Source organism: Dermacentor albipictus, unplaced genomic scaffold (assembly GCF_038994185.2).
Source record: "Dermacentor albipictus isolate Rhodes 1998 colony unplaced genomic scaffold, USDA_Dalb.pri_finalv2 scaffold_29, whole genome shotgun sequence".
Classification (NCBI taxonomy): domain Eukaryota; kingdom Metazoa; phylum Arthropoda; class Arachnida; order Ixodida; family Ixodidae; genus Dermacentor; species Dermacentor albipictus.
Window position 1 is genome coordinate 1,113,418 of NW_027225583.1, and position 21,413 is coordinate 1,134,830.

Consider the following 21,413-nt stretch of genomic DNA (forward strand, 5'->3'; position numbering starts at 1 on the left):
TAACGAGACAATGGTTTTCGTAAAAGCGACTAATGCACATTTTTCTGTTGAGATGGTAAGACGTTGTCTGTAAAGATAGCGAGACGCCTGTGTTGCTGCTTTCCGCAGCCTTGCGCGAACCTGCAGACGAGTGACCGCTGATGACCAGATGCAGATGTCGTCGGCGTAGATTGAGACCCTCACTGTTTCCGGTAGGGATTCGGCCAGCCCAAGAAGCGCGAGGTTGAAAAGAATAGGGCTTAGAACCCCACCTTGGGGAAGTCCTCGGCATGTGTAGGGGTTGGTAGTCGGACCATCTTGCGTACGTACGAACATGGACCTTTGTGTCAAATAGTTTCTGATCCATCGATATACTCGCCCTCCTAGTTCAATTCTCAAAAGTGCGTCTAGAATGGATTGATGGGAAACGCTGTCGTAAGCGCCTTTCAAAAATCTGGAACGCTTCACGATTTTGCGTGTCATCCTTGCACAGACGCCATGCTAATCTTCTCTGTATCGTTCCAAATTTAGTATATGTACTTTGCAAGTACAGCTCGTGTGAAGAACTTGCGTTATATGCAATCAGCTTGCACAATACAGCGGTGATAAGAGATCACAGGGAGAGGTCGTCTGAAAAGAACTACGCATCAAAATCGCTAACGATTATGAAACTAGTATTCAGAAGAAATACAGAACAAGATATCAAGGTGCTACTTTAATAATTTCCTCGCGAAGAAATCATAACCTTAATGAACCGGGAAATTCTAGCATAAGAAAATGAACGAGACTCATTTATGTTTATGATACTTCCTAATGCAAAATTTGAGCGCACCACTTCAAACGTGTTTTCATTTCGTGATATATTTCATGGCGCGGACAATCTGCCTCGTGCGGCATGCTGCTGACGGAGCGACGAGTTCCAAAAGCAGTACCACTCAAGTACAACGATAGGTGTGAGCAGAGTATGCGATCGTCGAAATTCTGCGCAGCGGATCAAGCGCGTCGGCTTTTATGCTTGGCTAGTCGATGTTTAGGGTTAGAAGGTCTCGAGGGACTCAAGAGACGGGCATTGCGCTCGGCCACGACAGACGACGGACCTGGTTGCCCACACCATGGAGGCAGGGGAAAAATAACTAAGAGGGAGGGTCACGTGATTCCGCTAGCCTCGGTAAGCCAACCTTCTCCGATGCCGCCGCTCCCGCTCTCTGGGGCCTTGTGCACGTACGGTGGCAGCTTCGTTGGATTCTCCCCAGATTGTTGCAGGACCATTCGAGATTGTTTGGTACGTGGTACCCTTTGGTGACACCTGTAGTCACATCCATTGAAGCACGTCGAAAGTAACAACTGGTTTATTGCTACCACGCACGTCGTTCCCCGTTTCAACTGCGTTGCCTTGAAATGTTGAGAATTTCTTGGGCACCTGATCCATGACGACAGAATTGCTAAAAGCGTCGTTCACTTGCGCTTAACCAACCACCGTTTGGTCGAGTGACCGGTGCTCTCGCATCTAAACCCATGCAAAATGCCCGAGCGTGGCCTCGTGCTTGATCAAATCAGCTGCTGTGCACCTTATACTGCGGTGTGTATATTTGCTTGCTATTTTGGTACCGCTGTCTTTCACTTTGAACCACCACGCGCACCTATGGAATTTTTGGTGGTTTGATACTTTACTTGACTGACATAACAAAGACTCGACTGCGTCACATACTCGAATCTTCAATATCCTGAGGTTGCTTTGGTCACGCCGCCCATGTGCTCCTTGTTGCGGCTCCAGGTGGCGTTTAGGCCACGAATCCACTTAGGATTTGGAGGAGATCCTGCCGCTGTCACCAGTTGTAGGAGTTGGGGACGGACTTCGGTGTGAAAACGCTTGGGAGATTATTTTACGTTATTTACATTGAGACGTCAATGAACAGTCGTACAGTCATTACGGGCCGGCAGCAACTCGGACGCTGCGGCCCGCAGCAAGCAGTTCGAGAAAGGTGAATCAGGGAATGCTCCAGGAATCCTCTTGCTGCTCCCGGTCTCTCTTTTAAGCCCTTCGATGTCTGGAAGACGCGTCATGTTCGGCCAATGGGAGAGTCCGCTCAGATGACGCCATTTTCGGCCAACGGTAGGCGCCCGTGCAATGGTGTAATACCCGGCGAAGAGAGTCGCCGCTTGGTCCCCCTGCGGTCTTGCCTTGCTGACTTACGCGCCATCACAAGAGCCAGGTGGGGTGATGGCGGACCAAGGCGGGCAGAAGTGGTCTTCCCTCGCTGGCTTGCAATGCCTTGGCACAATGCGCGCATGGGGGCTACGCTGCCAGGCCTTCCCGGTACATCACAGCCGTCCTGCTTCGGCACCCACTTTCCGTGCAACAGTGCCAGGCTATGCCCTCGCTTTCTGGAAGAGTCAAGCAGTGAATAGCTCCCCCGGCGGCACACGAAGTAGGGGCCGTCAAGTTGTTTGCACTTGTCGTGCCTCAGGAATGTGGCATCCGTGTTTCTGCATACCTTACTTAGCAGTGGTGCGATTCGATGTGGTCTGGGGAACTCGTAGTAGCCTCAGGAAATGGCCCCATATCTTACACCACCAAGCCCATCGACGAATATGCCTGGTAGTAGGCATGAATGAAAAAGGTTTTTTGTTTACACTTGTGATGTTGGCTGCGCTTACGGAAGCCCACTCCATGCAGGAGCATTTTAAACGTATGAGTTGACATCAAGATACGACAGTTCAACTGCATGATAGCTTTCCACCTTTAATAGCGTGGTTTTCCTACGCCACTCGACTAGGGAATGTAATAACTTCAGCTGCCAATAAAAGCCGTTGAATACGTCGCAACATCCCGCCCATGATATCGTATCGTTCCGTCGCCGTCCACGATCGATAGTATGGAATAGGTGACCGTAGAGCAACGTGGGTATCCAAGGTCCGCGCCGGTCTTTGGTGCAATTCGACGTTGGCCCTTTTCATGATTGGTTCAGGCTGTCAGGGACAAGTAGAGGGGCCTTTTGGGGACTCGTCAAGAGAAGCTATCAACCCAGCGTTGAATTCGAGATGCGCACTGATGAATGGGTGGGGCAGCCTCGTGGTATGTTTAATTAAGGCCCTTTGTCGTGTTGAGACCGTAACAGTCTGTTCATAAATGCCTGCCACAGATGGCAACCAAAGGAAGCCGACCAGTATCTACCCTTTGCCTATCACGTGGCTGAGGCCTACTGCTCCTCTATATTCTTTTTATCACTAGGCATCAAGATTGTCACGCGGCGCTCCCTGAAAACTTTCATCGGCTGTCAAGGGAAATCTAGGCGGCGCGTGGCTGCTGCACATGTGTGACAGCGCCAACTAGTCCGGCAGCGTTTGACAGCACTTTTGGTTGCTTGTAACAGACGCTCAATCGACGCAGCTTCTATGCGCTGAAATATCGCGTTTGCGCCATATACGCGGCAGGGAGTAGCCGCAAAATAAATGAACCTTTAGAATCAGTGGCGTGTACTGTCTTATTTAACTGTTGCTAACAACGTGTTAAGGTTTTCTCTACCCGAGTCAAAACTAACGTGGAATAAAACGCCCGACTCTTTTCAAAAGCGTTCTCAGTTGGGTACGGTTTGCCTCTGTAGTTATTCCCGCATAGCCACAGACAGTTGCCCGCGAGTGTTGTGCATTCCTACCGCCATGGACCACACCCTCACGCTCCGTTCAGTTGGGTCTACAGCGTTGCCACTGGAGAGAAAAATGTCAAGATACTTACATTTACTTGTTTCCTTTGGCGCTGACAAGTGCCAACGGTTTTCCATCGGTCTCGTCTCATGCACCACCGAGGCGCAACGCGTGCAACACCACTGCTGGCGTTCATCATCGCGCGAGCCTCGTGACACGCCTCGTCTCAACGCTGCACGACTCCAATCAATCTGCGCAACTGCAGTTGCACGACCTGCAGTGTCAAGCCATATCGCCCTCGCCTAATTTCAGAACACAGTGCGAGGATCTAAGGTGCAACGCATAACCTTGCTATCGCTTTTTATGGTTCACCGAAGCGAAACAGCGGTTGTCTTCTTTTACTTTATTCTACTTTCCAACTTGTAAAGCTGCGGATATTTCACTTTGTTTGGCACCGTTCAGCCTCAATGACTTCAGCTGCAGTTGAAGAAGTGTAGCTTCTGGTACTGCCGCATGTTGACGAATCTCGGAGACAACGAAACGCCACAATGCTTACGGCAACGCATAATAAGTATCTGTTATGCGCATCCAAGAGCCACGTCAAAAAGGCCTATTCTATTGTCGCGAGGCATTGCAATTCTGCCTGCGCCACTTACTACTTATAAAATTTAAAGCACCCGTTAGAAAGATAGCCTGCTGTTAAGCAGGACCTCTGTTGTGGCTGTGTGACTTAGCCATTAAGTGAAGAATTTGCGAGCTTTGGCTCCATGCGCAATCAACGGCCCGGAATCTTCAGTATCTTATGTTATTAACGTATAATGCACCACTAAATGATGGTCATCACATCCTACGTAATCTATACATTTCTCTCTGATAAAAGTCCCGCCAGCCCAAATGTGGGCATTCCTTCAACGGTATGCTTCTCGTCAGAGCCCATCGAAACCTTAAAAAAAACAGGAGCGTCGTGTACTCGCATGGTGGGAAACATGCTTCTAAATTCTGCTCAAAAGCCTTTTGAGCTCTCAGCAAGCCTTTAGATTGCCCGAATAATCACTTCATTTTTAGCATCCGTAAAGCCAATGTGACTTTGTCCAACGCGCATTGGATGTTTATTGTCCTCTTGACTGCGAGTTCATTGTGTTAGCTCCTTAGAAGGTGCTCGCTGAAGCAAAATATTCCATTATTGCTAAAAAAGAAAGGAGCACGACGTTTACGGAGGTGAGCACCCAATCTTTAAATAGAAAATTTGAAAACAACTTTCCAAGTTGAAACGGCGTGCTATGCTATACATCAAAGACTTCATAACTCGGTAATGCTATAGAGACCATTTTGCCTAAAAAACATGTGTGCGCTGCCTGACTCGTAAAAGAGATGAGAATATTAAACAACGTACTACATGCAAACACTGAATAGAGCTATTAGAGTCATTTCTTCACAGCAGTGAACTGCAGCAGTCAATGACTATGTGGAAAGCACTGCTTCAGTGAACAGCAGCAGTCAATGACTATGTGGAAAGCAGTGCTTTAGCAAAGATAAGCAAAACAACCCGTTTTGTATGCATCAATTATCGCGAGGTATCCATAATCATTTCACGGCAAACCACTTGTGAAGAAAGTTCCATGAACGCGGGATCGGTGCGCATGCTCGGTATATTTTAATTCGCTGTGGCCTACCAGTCCCCACGTGGGAGCGTCCCGCAGCTCTGCCCTAGGGCAAAGCGTCTCAGGACCTTGCTATTAAAGTTCTTTGTCTGTCTGTCTGTCTCCTGTTTCTGATCATTTCCTCTAACCGCCACTTGAGGGCTAGGAAAATTTCAACTAGTAACCCAGCGGTAATAGCGTAATCGATGCATCAGGCAATACAGAAGACATGTAATTCTTTTTAGGCGTCGAACGTCCTTAAACACGATCCAAGGGGGTCACTTGCTGAAACCAGGTTGTAATGAACCACGGCGTGATGAGATTTGGAAATTTGCTGGCGTCAGATGAAATCAGCTCGCCCAAAGCAGGGGTGATTGGAGGTCATTGGGAGAGGTCATATGAGAAATATTACGCATTAAAATCGCTAGTCAGTAAAAAAACTGCTCTTCCTCTTCTACGAGGGCTAAATATCGAAGTACTATCTTCTGAATTTAATTTCGAAGAAACCACAATATCAATACACTGGAAGAGCTTTACATACGTGCATTACGGGCTATACTGGCTGGTGCGGGCAATCTGCCTCGTGCAGCACTTTATAAATGAAGTGAAGCGTTGCGAAACAGCTTACACTAAAGCACAACAACAACGGCGAGCACAGCTTTGGTGATCGTCGAAAATCTGGTCTGCGGGTCAAGCGCGTCAGCTTTTTTTTCTTGGCTTGTCGGAGGTTCCAGTGTAATCGTTGGTGCCCGCGTGGCTTCCAAAAAGTACTACACAATTCGAGTCGCACACATGATCAGATAACAATACTACGGCGCCATTTCGCAGTCTGGTGCGGCACTATGCTTTCCTCCTCGCCCTTTCGCCATACTCTCCTCCACCGCTTTCCTCCTCGCGCTCTCTGCTTTCATCTCCCGCTGCGCTCCGCGTTCGCTTGCATCTTTCGCTGTGCTCGTTCACTCGGTTACGAGGGACAACGCTGCGACGATCGCTGTAGGAACGGGCACCTCAGAACTGCGTGCTGAAACGGTTGATAGTGACGTCACATTGTTTTATTCGTGCATTTAATTACTCGAATGCGAAGCACAAACCTTTGCCAGCTGTCCGCTGTTATGTATGATACTTGCTTCTTCTTCAGCTGCATCATGTGCATAATTTATTTCAATAACAACCACATGAATGCTACAAACCCGTTGTGGACATCCGCGCCGCTGCCGCCATGCGGTGACGCTTTCGACCGCGCATGCGCAAGTCGTGATGTTTAGTGTTAGAAGGTCTCGAGGGACGCGAGAGACGTACACTGCACACGGCCTCAAAATATGATGGAGCCGGTGTCCCGCACCATGGAGGAAGGAAACCAAAAAGTAAACTAAGGTGGAGCGTCACGCGATTCTGCTAGCCTCGGAAGCCAACTTCCGAGCAATATACGCGGGCCCTGTGGGCGCCCGTTGCCTCTCGTGAAGGATTCTGGCCACATGGTTGCTGGACTATTCGAGGTTGTCTGGTACGTGGTAACCCTGGTGGCACGTGGAAAGTAAGGGGTGGTTTTCTGCTACCACATGCATGGTCCTTTGCTGCAAATGCGTTGCCTGGAAATCAGGAGAAAGATTTGGGTGCCTCAACCATTCCGCCAGAATGTTTAAAAGCGTCGGTGATTTGAGTTTAACACCTCCGTTAGTGGAATAGCTAGCGCGATCAACTTGAACGCCGTACAGAATGCCCGAGCGTTGCCTGGTGTTTGGTGAAATGAGCTGTCGTGCACATGCACTATATTCTATGACTGTATGGAGCCAAGTCCTTGCGCGGTTGAGACGTGCCAATTGAGTTCTCGCTGGCCCGTTGAGGGACAGAAGGCATTGAGGCAAATGACAAAGCTGACTGGGACCGCCTGCCATAACAGTGGACCTCAAATATGGCCAGGTCTCGCCATTCGATCGTTGGGCGCAAGATGGGACAATTTTTTTGAGACAGAAAAGTGGTTGTTGCGGAGCCTGGATGCTCGCTTGAATGCTTTAACATGTTAGCGGAGCGAATGAAATTATATTGTTTCCCAGATGATGCCCACAAACGCGAAAAATTGCCATCGGTAGTGCGACTCGGTTGCCTTCACACGTTTGCAGTGCGATAAATTTCCTAGTATGCTTGAAACCATCCCGAAACGCGACCAGTCGTCCTTTAGGTCATTGTGGCAGGTTGTTGGACACAATGCCGGTTAATTCCCCGACGCCCTCGTTCAATACAGCATTGGCGCCCTTCTGCTGCTTAGAAGCCGAGCCAAGTCAACGTAATGTGCGGTGGTTTGGTGCCTTACCTGACTGACTTGACACAGAATCGACCGCTCCACGCACTTGAATTCCTTCGCGCAATCTCGGTGTGCGTTGGCCATGTGACAATGTGAGCATATTCCAAAACCGCCGCAGCAAACCCAACCAAAGCGCGCCGACTAAAGCTACCACTTGCCTATCGCGTGAGGCCCAATCTCCCATCGTCCCATTCCTCTAACGTTTTATGATTAGGCTTCAACATTGTCACGCCACGCTCCCTCCTCCTCTTTTCTTTCTCCGTGCTCCTAGTGTATTTTTTCCGCAATGGACAGCACTCGGCTCTGCCGTCTCTCCACTGCAGTGTTCGTCTTCCGCCGCTGTCACGAGTGTCGTACGCAGGTAAATTTGCGTTTCTGTGGAGTCTAGGTGTGTTTGTGACGCACCGTATTTCACGCACTAGTCTGAGTGGAAAATATAGCATAGGTCAAGCTAATTATATCTAGTGTTTTCCTTTCGCGCTTGTTCCCTCGCTCTCGTCTCATGCACTACCGAGGTGCAACCCAGGCAAAACCACTGCCGTGACGGTCTTTATTTACTCTTTTTGGTTGTGATGTTCCATTACACGTCGCTAGAGTGGCGTGGATTCATGAAAATATTTTTTCCCTTTCCCTCCGTTGTTTTCCCTCACTGGTTCTATCCCTCTCTATCCAACACACACTCTCCAGCTGTGGTAAGAGACAAAAGAGGAATCCTTGCTTCGGCCGTCTTTTAACATTTCCCTTTCTCCTACAGGCGAATGTCTGGTACAGTTTTTTGTTTGTTTACCGGAGCTCTCATAAATTCATTGCGAAAAAAAAAAACTGAAATTATCTTGCCCACGTGCTCCTTTCCTCAGGGTCAATTCGTCGTTTCGCTTATCTTACTCGACTGCGGAATCGCTAGCGTAAATCAACGTGGTTCCCAGGGTGGTGGTGAGGGGCGCTTTGCTTGTCGGTAAACAAAAAAAAAAACGACTGATCAGAAGCATAGCCTTGGCTACTCGTCGTGGTTACGGGTACGAGAGGAAGCGAGGTTGAACGGCAAAAAACGGGATAGAACTTCATGCCATATTTTGTCTTGCATGTTTCATCGACGCTCGAAATCCGTCCAAGCTATGCCTAAAGAAATCATGTCGAACACCTCTTCATTCCTTTTTCTGAAGTAATTCACAAAACATTGTTACCCACACATTGCTGCGTGGTGTTAAAGCACTTTCTTTTCTAAGGCGACGCATAACACTCCTAATTCGGCATTGAATATTTTTTCATAACGCGAAGCTGAATGAAACGTGGGTGGTCCTGCTTAGAGTGGCTTTACATAACAATGTAAGACAGTTTTGCGATGATAAATTAGTTACAACGCTAAAGTGATTGCACCCCTAAATCTCAGCATTCTTCCACTGAAAAATAACACCTACCGTACAAGCCATCGTAACCTAGAATAACTTCTTGCTTTTCCATTTGCATTCAACAGCACTAATCACTCAAGGTAATGGAACAAAGAAAAATGTGACACTTTACAGCACTTGTGGAATGTTAACTGATTACCATTACATATATCAACAGAGGAGTCTGAAAACTATCATGAGTCTATTCATGTCCACAGTACCACGAAGGCGTCTCCGAGCGATCCAGCGATATCAGGCGTAACGTTAAGAGACAAAAAGACAGCGGCGAGGATTGGAGAGCGAATTGGTGTAGCCGATCTTGTCGATAAGAAGAGGAAGAGACGGAGCTCGGCAGTCCAAGTTATGCGTAGGACACATAAATAGTGGACCATTATACTTAGTGAACGATGGCCAAACGAAGAGAACACAGGTTTTGGACGGCAAGAAATTACCTGGCGCGAAGAACTTGCATCCTAAGACTTTCACCAAACGCTCACTCTCCGCTTTCCAGCACACGCTTTTACTGTAGCCTCCTCCTCCGCTTTTATTCTCGTTCCCTATGTTTTCATCTCCCCCCGCTGCACTCCCCGTTCGCTTTCATTTTCTTGGTGCTCGTCAGCTCGGTTGCGAGGGACAATGCTGACGCTCGCCGTAGGAACGGGCGCCTAAAAGCGGCGCTATAAAACGTTTGATAGTGACGTCTCGCTCTTTTAATCGTGCACCTAAGTGCTTGCAACCCCAACACACACCCTTTCCTTCTTTCTGCTTTTATGAAACCTATTTGCTTCTACATCAGCTGGATTTATATCCATTATTTATTGCGATAGGAATCATATCGAGGCTGCAAGCTCGTTGGCGCCATGGGCCCCGACGCCATACGATCATGCTACCGACGGTGCATACATGGGCCGTGATGTCTAGGCTTACAAGGTTTCGAGGGACGCGAGAGACGTACAATTCATTCGGGCTCAAAAGAAGACGGAGTCGGCTGCACGCACCATGGAAGCAGGGAAAAAATGCTAAGAGTGAGTGTCACGTGGTTCCGCTAGCCATGACAAGCCAACCTTCTCTGACACCACGCCTCCCGCTCTCCGTGTCCTTCTAGGCACCAGTTGCCTCGTGCGTAGGATTCTGTCGACATGGTTGCTTGACCATTCGAGATTGTTTGGTACGTGGTATCCTTGAGTTGCACCTGCCGTCACAGCCAAGGAAGCACGTGGATAGTAAATCGTGGTTTTCCGATACCGCGCGGGTCGTTCTTTGCTTCAAATGCGTTGCCTTGGAGCTTGGAGGAAGTATTGGGTGCCTAACCCATGACGGCAAAATTTGTAAACGCGTCGATCAATTGCGCCTAATACACCACTGTTCAGTGGAATCGCCAGAGCTCTCGCACAGAAACCCACCCACAATGTCTGACCTTTGTCACATGCTGTAGGAGTTGAGGACGGACTTCGGGATGAAAGACTTGGGAGGTTTATTTACATTATTTACAGTGAGACGTCAATTAACAGTCTTAGAGTCATTACGGGCCGGCAGCAACTCGGACGCTGCGGCCCGCGGCAAGAAGTTCGAGAGAGATGAATCAAGGAATGCTCTAGGAATCCTCTGGAATGCTCTTCTGCTGCTCCCGGTCTGCGTCTTTTAAGCCCTTCGGTGTCTTCGCTTAAAGCGACGTTCGGCCAATCGGCCAGCCCGCTATGGTGATGCCATTTTCGGCCTATGGTAGGCGCCTGTGCGATGGTGTCATATCCGGCGAACAGAGTCGCCGCTTGGTCCCCCTGCGGCCTTGCCTTGCTGACTTACGCGCCGTCACAATAGCCAGGTGGGGCGACGGCGGACCAAGGCGGGCAGAATTTCACGCTGCCGTACTTCTGCCTGTGGTCTTGCCTCGCTGGCTTGCAACGCGTCGGCACAATGGGCGTATGGGGGCTACGCTGCCAGGCCTTCCAGGTACATCACAGCCGTCTTGCTTCGGGACCCACTTGCAATATTGCAGGGCTATCCCTTGGCTTTCTGGAAGAGTCAACCATTGAATAGCACCACCGGCTACACACGAAGTGGGGTCCACCGACTTGTTTGCGCGTGCCTTGCCTCGGGAATGTGGCATCCGTGCTTCTGCGCTTCTCAATTAGCTGTGGTGCGATTCGATGTGGTCTGGGGAAATCTAAGGGGTCTCAGAAAAAGGTCCTGTATCTAACAGTGCTTGGTCAAATCAGCTGGTGGGCACATTAAACTCTGGTGTGTATTTGCGTGCTATTTGCTCTCTTACGCTTTGAACCACCGCGCGCACCTTTGTAACATGTGCTGGCACAGTGGTTTATCTGACTGACATACCAACAACTCGACAGCGTCACGCGCTTGAACCTTCATTAACCTGAGCATGCTTTGGTCACTCCGGCCATATGCGCCTGCTTGCACCTCGAGGTGGCGTTTAGGCCACAAATCCACCAAGCCCATTGACGAATACGCCCGGTAGTAAGCATGAAGGAAAAAGCTTTTTTTTTTCACATTAGTGCACTGGTTCCAGATACGGAAGCCCACTTTACGCAGGAACATAATAAAGGTCTGAGTTCACATCACGACACATCAGCGTCACTGCACGAAAGGTCTCCGCTTTTAATACCGTCGTCTTCCCTAGACGACTCGACTAATGAATCTGATGACTCTTTCACGGCCAATAAGAATCGTCGAATACGTCGCAGTGTCCCGCCCATGATATGGTATCGCTCCGCCGCCCTCTACTTTCGAATGTATGGAATAAGTGACCGTATAACAACCAGGTTATCCAAGGTCCGCTCCGGTCTTCGGTACAATTCGCCGTTCGCCCTTTTCTTCATTAGTTCAGGCTGTCAGGTACAAGTAGATGTGCCTTTTGTGGACTCGACAATAGAAGTTTTCAACGTTCCGTTGTCTTCGATATCGGCACCGACGAATGGGTGGGTTCGCCTAGTGGTAATCGTTTAATTAGGGGCTTTGGTCACGTTGAGACATCACAGACGGTTCCCAAATGCCCGACTCAGATGCGACCAAAGGAAGCCGATTAGTAGGTAGTGGCTGCCTTTTCTGCACAAACTAAATTATGACATCAAAGCAAAATTTGCAGAGAGTGAGTTCGTAAATTTACATGGGTTGAACCGAAAAACCTCACGGTTCTGAAGCCACATCATTCTCTGTTGAAACCGAGTTTTTTAAATGTTTTTGTATTATTGCGTATTCTTGGTGCATTGGTATATTTCGAGCTCATTTCCGATGTTCCCTGTGCATGTTGTAATGCCATACCACGTGCCTATCATCGAGGCGACGAGAGCTCCCACTTCTGCGCGACTAATCAACAATTCAACGTGGGTGAAGTCATCACCCGCCCCACCTTGTTCCTGCCTACGAGGCGTTGCCAAAAGGATTTAAGGGAGAACAGACCCATTGTGAGCCGAGAGAGTTGCCTCCAGCCGCCCAGTCGGTCTGATGCGCTCTTACAGCTACATGTACGTTATCATCCACTATCTGTAAGTGTTGTATAAAGAATTCGAAGTGTCCGCCTGTCGTCCTCCGCCCCGAAGTCACAACAGTGCATGGCAAGCTGTGAGATTCGAAGCCAGATAACACCCGCTTCACCGCTCAACGGCAGCCACGAGGCCTACCGGCGTCAGCTACTTTGGAAGGTGTGAGCGCCTGACGTTTGCCTTTCGCATCGCCACACCTCTTTCGCACACTTAAATGCTAAGGAAAATTACTAAAAAAATGTGACAGGGTTGTCTTGGTTTTGTCTTAGTTCGCTTCGGGCCTTGCATAGATTTCCGGCTCCGGAAGCCAAGCTAATTTAGAGATAAAAGCAAAGACGAGCCGTCAGATCGCGATGGAGAAGCTCAGGGGGCCGGCCTTGATGTTTGTCAGGAGATGGGCACTTAGGTTGCCACGGCAAGGCGAAAGAAAGCCATTCTGGACGTTATGCGGGCACAAGAGGTAAGTGGGGGGGGGGGGTCATTGAGGTTTGGGGAGGGGAGAAATTCTTGTGAGGAGAAACGAGAAAGAAATGTGTGACGAGGCAGATGAGCAGAAAAGGCGGGAGGAGGCAGAGAAGAAAAAAAGGGCGCGAAGAGCGAGATCACGCTCTTAAAGTGATAGAATTGGAAACGGAGCAAAATTGAATCAGCTCGGTGCGTTCAAGTTCCCTTTCCGCCGAAGACAATATGCCTAAACTGGGAATACAGGATCTGATGCTATCGTACGGGATTTCGAACGTGCGTGTGAAAAGATAGGGATGGACGAAAGCCTTTGGTCTCAAAAACGTCTTTTAGTTGCCCCAGGAGAGACCGCGGAAGTTCTCGCACGCTGGTCTATAGACTACGAGAACTATGGAAAGGCAAAAGAAGCGCTCCTTCGCAAATATACCTCTGTGTCGAGGAATTTCGACAACGGTTTAGACAGGCAAAAAGGGAGAGTGAGTCGCACACTGATTTCGCGTACGAGTGAAAGTCTCACTTAAAGGAGTGGCTCAGAAGTGTGTGCAAACCCGGACAAGGTGCTTGAATGCATAGCGATGGGACAGTTTTACGACGATTTTCCAGAAGAAGTTAGACTTCTGCTGCAGGACAGGCTCCCAGAGATACACTAAGAGAAGGCAGAACTGCTTGCGGAGGAATATTACACGCGCCGAAACTTCCGAAAAAAACCTATTCAGGAAGATCGGCTAGAAAAAAAGGACTATTCTCTAAAACCATTTTCTCCTCGCAACCCAACCCAACCCAATAAGAAATCATGTACGAGCGAAGAGTTCAATCTAAGAGTCTATACTACGGCTGAGGTGGCGAGGGAAGGGCTAGCAGAGGCAGCGCAGTCGGCTGGGGCCGCTAAAGCTAAGGCCGACATAGAGCGTGCGTTGGAGGCCCGGAGACCAATTATCTGCTTCTGTTGCAACAAGGAAGGACATATTTCCTCAATTCGCAAGGAGCAAATAGCGTTCGCCAGCATTAGGCAGTCACAGGAAAAGCTGAGGCTGCTCGAGCCATATAAGCAGTATGTCGTGGTGAACGGGGAAATCTGCAGGGCACTTCGCGATTCCACCACCGCCATGGATGTTACTCATCCGTGCTGTGCTTCTCCAGGGCACTCTACAGGGGAATGTGCCTGCATCAGCCAAGTCGCAGAAGGGCAGAGCGCGTGCTTGCAAGTTCCCAATGTAACCCTCGAGCGCAATTTTGAAAGGCTGCAAACTGAGGCAGCCGTGAGTCCAAGTTTACCCGAACATTTTTCATATCTATTCTTGAACAAATCGGAGCAGCTTTTAGAAAAGGAGGGCCGGTTGTTCTCTAACATTCTCGCTTGCATGGCATTAACGCGATCGCGGTCATGCGCCCTCTCTAAGAAACTTGAAAGCTCATCTTCGAACGAAGAAACTGACAATGTAACATCCTCACAGCGGTAGCCTAGGCCGGGAGATACGGCTGAAGAAAAAGAGAGGACTCAGATTTGTGATGGATCAATTACCGGATCAGTGACTGTGGGGAAGGAGCCTTTCGAGACTTGGGAAAACGAGGCGCCTATGGCTGAAGTGGAAGGTTCATTGCTTAGTCCCGCGTAGTTTTGCTGGAACTAGCTTAGTAGGGTTAACCGAGAGGCGCTTATAGCGGCAAAGAAAAGTGACCTTTCGCTATCTGTGCTGCGGGTAAATGTGAATGAAGGAGTGGCCCGAAAGAACATGCCGTTCTACACTAGGCCAGGTCCCAAGTACCGGAAATATAAGGATTTCAAGGGTCGGACCAACTGCTAGTGTCAGAAGAGTACCGACCACAGCTTTTAAAGTTACGGCATGGGAATGCTTGGGCGGGTCACATGGGTATCAAGCAGACAAAGGCTGGGCTTGCGCAAGGTTTCTATTGGCCAGGATGCTGGAAAGAGGTCGAAACACTCTTTCGGTCATGCGACGCATGTCAGCTAGTTGGTAAATCCAACCACAAGTGACACAATTTCGCCCTGAGTGAGACAGGGCAAAATAAAAACTTTCTTTGGTCGCCTCAGCTGTGCCTTGCCTGCGCGAATGACTGTTAGGAATTACTTTCCAATCCAATCTTTAGCTGTTTATTCTCTTTCAATGTGTCTTCTTTGAAAGCGCTATTTCTAGAGGGCTTTGTCCCGGGCTCTTCATCGGGTGCGATTTTACCGTTTAGTACAATAACCATAATGGTTCTGTTGAAAGCACAGTGGAGGTTAGAGCATTTGTTTTCATGGAGTTTGGGCTGGTGTTTCGGAGAGCATTGGAAGGGTGCTCACATCCGCCGAAGTGGTTGGCGCTGATTTTTTGTCACTCCATGAGCTTTCTCAGCTCCAAGCAAACGAAAGACGAGCGGGTGATATGGCGGCAATGCCATTTCCTTAACCCCATCAAGGACGTCACTCAATCAGCACATCGCATAAGTCGAGCCGTGTTGAACCGCTCGACTTCTGTATGTACTATCTGGCGGCTATGATGCTGTACTGCCATACCACGCACCTATCATCGGGGCAACGGCAGCTGCCATACTATGTGCCTATCATCGAGTGGACAGTAGTGCCCATTTTACCACGACGAATCAAGAATTCAACACGGGAGGAGACTTGAGGAAGAACCCTGCTATCTCCTCGACGAATGAGGAATTCGACGTGGGTGGGGACATCACCCACCCCGCGTGGTTCCTACCGACGAGAAGTCACCAAACTGGTTCCTGGCGACGAGGAGTCGCCAAAGGGATTTAAGGGAGAACCGGCACATTGTGAGCAGAGAGAGTCGCCTCCAGCCACCCAGTCGGTATCATGCGCTCTTACAGCTACATGAACGCTATTATCCTTTATCTGTAAATGTTGTAGAAAGTTTTTCGTTTCTTCTTCGTCTGCGGAAAGAGTTCGTCTCTCGTCCTCCACCCCTACGTTACAACATTGTGTATTGTTATGCATGTGTATGCCATACGCAGCCGCCGCCGGAGTAGAAACCCTGGTTCATATGTAGATATATATAGCTTGAAACCCTAAACACTTATGATATTCTAAATGTGCGTGAAACTCAAAAACGGAAGAGTTTGACCCTTCAAATGGAGACTAAACAGAAACACAGAGTAACTTTAAACTGATATCACTTTAATATTAATGTGTGTTTCTGTTCATCCTCATTTGAGGGCCCAAATTTTTCCGTTTTTGAGTTTCACGCAAATTTAGAAAATGATAAGTGTTTGGGCTTTCAAGCTATTTAAAACGTTTTCCTTAAAAATTGTGATACTCTTAACATCACCGTTAATAGGCAGATAATACAAAGAAACAAATGAAGGTCGCGCCGAAGCCTAGGCGTGGATCTGTGACCGTGACGACACGGATTTAAAGTATTTCTTCGTATTGGGGTCGTTGTAGTGCAGTAACATTTATGGAATAAGGGTAAGTTTAGTGTTCGACACTGTAATAACCGCAGTGTAGCCAGCATATACCGATATAAAATTAAGCAACGCCCGAGCACATGCCGCAAAAATCAGTGACGTCACGGCGGGCTACAGTGGTGAGAGGCGACCAAGGCGGCGTCGCCACCAGCCTTTGGTGTTGGAACATTTTCTGGCTGCTCCAGCAGCTTCTCAACAAAATATTCTAAATGCTTTGTTTCATTCGGTGTCCCACAAACATAACCTGATAATTCAGCCGAAAATTTCTTACTTTTTCAATTCCTTTTAGGTACCCAATTTTCACTCCTTAGAAGATAGCGATTTCATCAGAAAAAACGTATAACACTTCCTGAATCATCGCCACAGCTTTCCACAATGCGTTCCTTTTGCTTTCTCATTGTTGTTTAGTTCTTTTTTTTTCTTTAAATGTTTATCTTTTACTGTTTTGCTGACGCGTACGCTTCGTCTGTCTTACGTACATGCCGTCTCACAACAACGAGCATTTCATCGCGGCGCCGCACCAAGCTATATATCCAACTTCCCCCCAAATTTGATTGCACCTCAATAGCAGCATGCCGCGCATGTGAGTCACGTCCTCTGGTGAAACCCTCGTTATTTTATTTTAAGCTTTTGATGTGTAAGCATTCTTTGACGAACTTCTCAGCCCTGTCACGTGAAAAAGTTTAATGCCTTGTACCTGCACAAAAATGCGTCATTTGCAAAGTTCGGACGTTTTCTCTGTTTGATATGTCTGATATGATGTGTCTACCTAAAATTTGGAGTTGGGTCATATTGAAATTTGGAATTGGGCCGATTTGAAGTGTGAGAGCGGGCCAATTTGAAGCGTGAATGTGGGCCAAAATAAATTTGGGGGTGGGCCGACTTAAATTTGGATGTGGGCCAGCTTGAAAATTGGGTGTGGGCGAACTGGAAAAATGTTGTAGGCCACGTTCAAGATTGGGTGTGGGCAAATTTGAGATTTTGGGGTGGCCCAATGCCTAATTGAACGCGGCTGAGTGTCCTTCGAGTTGCGAACACCTCGCCGTTAAGCGAGCGAGTTGAGGCGCTTTGAGGGTTTTCGTTTGGCGTTGCCAAGGCACAGTCAGAACGCAGGCGAGAGCTTGCGTGGACAAAGAAGACGCGCACTACACAGGCTTGCGAAAGCGACAGCGAGGGTCACGTGGCAATGCGGCAATGCACTCTTCCCTCACGCAACTCATTCACGCGCTACTGCAGCAGATGTTCCATTCCGACCCCTCTGCTCCGTCGAGGCAAGCTCGTTCCCGGCATTCTGGCTCAATTAGTACGATTGCTTTGAAGAGGTCGGACGGGGCGAGAATACCTAACAATTGTGTACCAAAGCATAAGAATTGTTTGCCACCGGAAAGGCCATGGGTAGACGGGCAAAAGCTAGCAAAGGCAAGAGAGCAAAGCTAAGCAAAAACGAAGTTGCAGCCGAGACAAACAATGCTTATGCATCAGTAGACAATTGCCAGAATACCTGCAGTTTTTTTCAATTATCGACGTGCTCTTTTGCTGCCTCTCTTTCGTTTGCTGAGCGCAAGTAAGAAAAAAGTACTTGAGACGTTTCAACAATCTACGGTACACTCTTTGTTTAATCCTTCCGTTCACTATATCTCTTTCTGTAGCCAACACACACACTCTCCTGCTTATGTCAGAGACGAAAAAGGAAACCTTGCTTCTGCCCGTATTTTAACAATTCCCTTTCTCCAACAGGCGCATGTCTGATTAAGCTTTTTTTTCACTCTGCAACAGTGGTTATAAATTGATTGCAACAAAAAAGTTGAAATAATTTTTCCAACGTGCTCCATCTATTACCGTCACTATCTTATCTTCCTCGAAGGTAGATATGTTAGCGCGAATAGATGAGTTTGTCTCTGTGATTGTGACAGGCGCTACGCCAAAACTTGCCGGTAAAAAAAAAAACAACGGTTTATCTGAAGTGTAACCTTGAATACTCGTTGTCATTTTGTGTGGGAGAGAATGGGAAGCTGAAAAAAGTGAAGTTGCGTCTTGCATCGACGCTTAAAACCATCCTTGCTGTGTGTAAGAAAGAACATCGAACATCTCTTTTTTTTTTCTGAAGTAAGTCACAGAACTTTATTATCCAAACTGGGTTGGTCACTTGCGCTTGGTGCTGAATAATTTTTTTCCAAGGCAACGCATTGACACTTCTTTATCCCCAATTATTTTTTTTCTTTAACGCTAAGTTTGATGAAACGTGGAAGTTGCATTTCATAGTGGCTGTAAATTACTATCTAAGATTATTTTACAATGAGTAATGTCTTACAATGATCAAGTGATTACAGCACTAAAGCGCAACATTTTGCTAGCAAAATATAGCACCTATGGTGCAAACCAGAGCTACCCAGTAGAACTTCTCGCTTCTCCAGTTGTATGCGATAGCACCAACAACTTAAGGTAGAGGAATGAGGAAAAATGTAACACATTATAGCGTTCGTGCAGTGGTTACTGATTACCGTCAGGTATATCAACAAAGGAGTCTGAGAAAAAAAGTACCGTCACTTTATTCATATCCACTGTAGCAGGAATGCGTCCCCCAGCGATCCAGGGATATCAGGTGGAACGTTAGAAGACAAGAGGACAGAGGCGTCGACTAGAGAACAAATGAGTGCAGCCGACGTTCTTGTCGAAATAAGGAGCAACAGATGGAGGTGGACAGTCCATGTAATACGTCGGACATCTAAACGGTGGGCCATTTCAGTTACAGAACGGTTGCCAAGGGAAGGGAACGCAGTTTTAGGAGGGCAAAGATTTACGTAGTGTGATCAAATTAGGAAATTGGCAGGCGTAAGAGGGAATCAGCTCACACACAACAGGCATAATAGGAGATAATTGGGAGAAGCCATCTGAAAAGTGGCACCTATTAAAATCGCTAATCAGGAAAAAAGGTAGTGTTGAGCTGAGATACAGAACAAAATATCAAGGTGCTATTTTAATTATTTCATGTAGGGTAAATCAGAGTCTGAAAAAATCCGAAAGATTCCAGCATAAAAGACTTTTAACGAACTGACTGAATAAACTTTATTGAAACCAGCAAGAGATGGTGGCTCGGCTTAGGCCTCCCACGTGGGGACGTCGAGGTGTTGCCTCTTCGCCGCCTCGCAGGCCTGCTGGGTCGCCCAGAGTTGGTCGTCAAGGTTGAGGCTACGCAGGGCAGCGTGCCATCTCGACGAGAGGCTCGTGGGGTTAGTGTCGGGGTATTGGTGTGTACAGTCCCAAAGCATGTGTGGAAGTGTGGCTGGCTCTGTCTTGCAGATATGGCACGTGGGATTGGGGTAAATGTCTGGGTAGATCTTGTTGTAAAGTTGTAACGAGGGGTAAGTATTGGTTCGTAGCAGGCGGAAAGTTGTAGCCTGCGCTCGGGATCGCGTGTTGTGTGGTCCGGGAAGGTTCTACGCCCTAAGTAGAAGGACTTCACAAGATCATTGTAGCGTGTCAGGCGATCCCCACGCGTGGGGGCAGCCTCCCGTTCTCCCGCGTGGTGAACTAGGCCTCGCGCTAGGGAGGCGGTAACCTCGTTGAGGCTTGGGAGGTGCGGGTGGACGGTGCCTACATGAGCTGGGAACCAGACGAGTGTAACCTGATGGTCGGTTTAGCGGGGCGCTTGTTGCAAGATGCGCAAGGCTTGGTGTGAAATACGACCGTTGATGTAGTTGATAACGGCGGAGCGGGAGTCAGAGACGATGGTATGGCATGTTGGGTCTAGTGTGGCTAGGGGCACAAATTATTTTACATTGTAGAATCTACGACTTGCCTATCAATCACGTGACTAGGGCCTACTTCTCCTCTATATCCTTTTTTTATGAGTAGTCTTCAAGCTTGTCACGTGACGCTCCCTCTTAGGGTATTCCTTCTTCACCGCACCTCCCCCCCCCCCGCTCCGTCCAGTCGGCTATACAGCGTTGCCACTGCAGCGATCCTCTACAGTGTCGCACGCAACGAAACTTGCGCTTCCGTTGAGGATAAGTGTGCATGACGCACCATAATGCATACACTGAACTCAATGGAAATAATAGTAAATGTCAAGCGCTGACAACAGTTGTGACATGCCTGGTCACAACGCTGCCATGCCATTCTCACCTAGTAGTAAGAATACAGCGAGAGGATCTCAAGAGCAACGCAAAACCTTGCCATAACTTTCGCCCATACGAATCAGCGATTCTATTTTTTACTTGATTCCTTTTCTCTTTCTTTACAACTATGCTGTTTATGTGGACTCTGTGTCGTTGATACCACAGTTCGCTACAACTATCATCATCAGAAAAAGCTCGAGCGTCGTCGTCTTCTTCCACAGCTGGCACAGATCAGATGGTTTGCACTTCACGCCAAACCTTACTCTAAGTAGTGGCGCGCAAGAAAAGAGACGGTGCGAATTGCACGTGAAAAATGAAAACACGGCAACACACAGACAGAAACTTCACGCATTAAAAAAATCACTGGAAGATTCCCCAAAAAATAAACACCCTTAAGGCTTGCTCACCACGTGAAGCACGCAAAAGCGAAAATGAGGTTAAAGAATGGCAAACAAAAACTTACAATATAGACTCCTTGCGAAGTTTGACTGGCGTGGTGTAGCAAACGGGGTAACAAGCAGCTTCACTGTTCGACCATCTACACGAACACGAAGGGGTGGTGATTTCTTCACCTGCTGAAAGCTGGCTACGTGTCGCTCTGTACGACACCGTTCACCCTCGAAACTCGCAGCTGCAGTTGAGAAATACAGCTTCTGCTACTGCCGTCTGTTGACGAATCTCCGAGAGCGCCAAACGCCACAATGCTTAAGGCAACGCAGAACAGATTCCTGCCATGCATATGGTAGAATCAGGATGAAATATTTTTTCTCTCTTCGCTCTTTAAGTAAAAAGTCCTAAGCTATTGACGGGTCCCCTATGAAAATGGTCATTGCCTTTATGTTTCCTTTATGTTTCCTTCTTGTGCCCTATGTGACCTTCTTGTCCTTTATGTGACCTCCGGGACACCAACTTTGTGTGTACCACATGTTTGCTCATCCTAACGT

General features: G+C 48.1%; 1 long non-coding RNA gene and 1 other non-coding gene across 2 annotated transcripts in view; both read right to left on the minus strand.

Moving 5' to 3' along the window:
• Positions 1-21,413, minus strand: part of LOC139052684 (uncharacterized) — a 1,258,229-nt gene that overhangs the window by 308,905 nt on the left and 927,911 nt on the right. The gene's annotated exons all lie outside the window — the stretch shown is intronic.
• LOC139052716 (U6 spliceosomal RNA) lies at positions 428-530 on the minus strand. The gene has a single exon (XR_011510025.1). It is a non-coding gene; the product is annotated as a U6 spliceosomal RNA (small nuclear RNA).